This window comes from Gossypium raimondii, chromosome 2 (assembly GCF_025698545.1).
Source record: "Gossypium raimondii isolate GPD5lz chromosome 2, ASM2569854v1, whole genome shotgun sequence".
Taxonomy (NCBI): Eukaryota; Viridiplantae; Streptophyta; class Magnoliopsida; order Malvales; family Malvaceae; genus Gossypium; species Gossypium raimondii.
The window spans coordinates 9,321,149-9,324,233 of record NC_068566.1 but is presented as its reverse complement, the minus strand read 5'-3'; positions in this window follow the sequence as shown (position 1 = coordinate 9,324,233).

Here is a 3,085-nt window from a genome sequence, read left to right as displayed (position 1 = left end):
GTGCAAACAATCAGTAGTTTTGATTATAGAAACTTATATACACTTAATTTGGAGAAAAATTATGATATGTTATAACACTTTTATAATAAGTAAATCAAGTTAAAAAATATAAAAATATAAAATATAAAATATAACATTTATAAAAAATGTTTTATAAAGTGTCCAAGAACTTTCAAAACACTTCTTATAAATAATATAATTTTTTCATAACTTTAGGAAGTTATTTTTTATCAATAAATTATGACAAAAAATTATAACGGTTTTTTATAAATAATTATATTATTTTTATAATAAATAACATGAACATGTAAATAAGTTATGTCCATACTTTTTAACCATAAATTTTATAAATAAGTATATATTAACACTTTTATAACATGTAAATTATTTTTATAATATTTTTATTATAATTTTAGAAATTTTTATGATTTAAATAATATATTTTTATAACTTTATAAAATACATATAAATTTTTTATAATATAATCTTTTAGGATTTATAATATAACTTTAGATATTTTTGGTAATAATCATCCCAAATGCTCATATGTGTTTATGCTTATAATATAATTTTTATAATTTAAACTTGTATAAAAATTCTTTTTAAAGTTAAATCATGTACGTGTATTTGGAAAGCTATAGGGTAATTGAATTTTGGAGTAATTACTCGAAATTATTTCAATTCTCACTCTCCCTTAAGAATTAGAAATTGTAATTGAAGTGTTTCAATTACACCCAATTTAGTGAGATCTAAAATTATAATGATTACTCAAACATGAAATCCCTATGTAATTATAAGTAATAACACCCAAATCCAATTATTAGGTTACTTTCCAAATACTATGTTAGGGTTAAACATTAATTTGGCTCCAAAATAGTAAATTTAGAGTAAAAATTAAAAGTAAAAATTAAACATTTCTGTAAATATAAATATATATAAGGTTTTCTATTTTTGTTAATTTATATTTATATTTTCCAAATATTTTGTAAGAATTTAATTTAAAGTTTTCTTCAAACAATCTTATATAAAATATAAAAACTTTTAATTAATAAAATCATAAATTACTATATTAATTTTTGGATAGAACATATTATACTAAAATATAATTTTTTAATTAAAGAATGTGTTATATTTTGCTAATTTATTTTGCAATTAGCGTCTATATGTACTCCTACCGTTGATATTATATGGGTGTGTACAATTTCATTACAAATAAAAGTTCTACACATGTTAAACAATTGAGAGTTGAGAGGCTTTCACTATGTTCCTTTGATATACCTATGCTTAGTTCATCAAATCTTTTTTTTCCATAATTCGTCTGTTGAATCATAAATGCTTGGTTTTATTTACTATTTTTCAATATTTGTTCGGTAATGTCTATAAGAAAATATGAGGTTTGCTATAACTTTTATGGGAGTGAGATTTTACATGCTTATTCTAACATCCCTAAAATCATTATAACAAATAAGGGTGCTATACCTACAACATACATAATGAATTTCTAGTAAATGAAATGAGATATATCGGTGTTAGTAGAGAAGGGTATTGGATATCAAATAAAGTTGAAACAAGTATTATATGGTGAGAGATTAATTTGTGGTATAGACTAAATTGTAAAGATGTAAAAAAATAACAGGGTCAAATTATAAATATTTAAAATTTGAGGTTAAATTAAAAGTAAGAAAAGTTGAAGGACCAAAATTGAAATTCTATCAAAAGTGTGAATGCCACAATTGTAAATATTAAAAATTGAAAGGGGCAAATTGATCATTTTGTAAATGAGATAATCTTTGATCAGATTACAAAGATGCCTTTAGACGTGTTAAACTTGAACCATTGAATTTGCTTAATGACGAAGGATTTGGTATGAGCCATTGGATAAAAAAAAATATTCCTTATTTTTAATTCATGAAATTATTGGCAACATAATAACTATCGAATCTTATTGGAAAATGAGATGAAATATAAGTTATTGGATTGAAATTATAATGTTGGATAATCTTATTATTTTTATTATTTATTATTAGATAATAATCAAGCAAATATGAAGAAAAATCTTTATATTTCCCATGCTACCAAATTGTAAGAGAAAAAGAAGAAAAGAGAAACTTTCATTTCCTTGCAATGTGATCTATCTTCATCAAATTTCACCATTTCAACCCAAAACCTTAAGAATTTCCATAGCAACCTAATAGAAAAGGTTATGTTGAGATCTTAGTTAGCTTATGTTGAAGAGGCTAACTATTTTTAGGAAGTGAGAGCCTTAAAATTCTCTCTCCTATGGCCGACCCCTTATCTTAAAGAAGGATGGTGGATGACTTTGCTAAATGTAGCTAGTTTCATGCTTGATTCATGGGAGAATGCACCTTGAAATGGGGAGGGGAATTCAACGGACACATGGAAAACTTTTGTGGCTTATTTTGTATATTTTACAAAGTCTTGGGTGCCTAAATTAAACATCTCTATGGATGGTTGGGCCCTCTATGGCCAAATTGGGCTCTTTCCTCCCTTGGTGGACGGTTTGAGCTTCATACTTGGCAGCAGGCTTGTCCACTTTAATGGCCCATTTGAGAGTTGGGTTAAAATGAATTTGAAAGTCCAACAAATGAATTTAGGACGTCCCATGTTGATCAGCTACCATCCTACGTTTGCATCGAATTGGAAAAATATGTAAAATTAGCATGTAAATAAGTAATATTACAAATTTAAATTTAATTATGTCATGCTTTACAAATTTGTAATAGAAGTACAAAATTTGCTATCAAAATACTCAAATTTTGCATGAATTACTAGTCAGAAGGGGTTGTAAATCTCTATATAATTTAAAGTTATCACACCCCCAAACTTAATTCATTGTTCGTTTCGAGTGATGATATATGCTAACTTACATTAGAACTCAATGAGTAACTTTTGCAAATATCCATTCAAATGAAATCAATCCTTCCCATTGATAAGCTATAAAAGTAACATATTTTAATCCCATTCTTAATGCGCTTTTGGATGATTAATTATAAAAAAATTAGTGAATTTGATGCTCATAATCCTTTAAATTCATGTTTCTATACTTAGGAGAGCATTTGGCAGC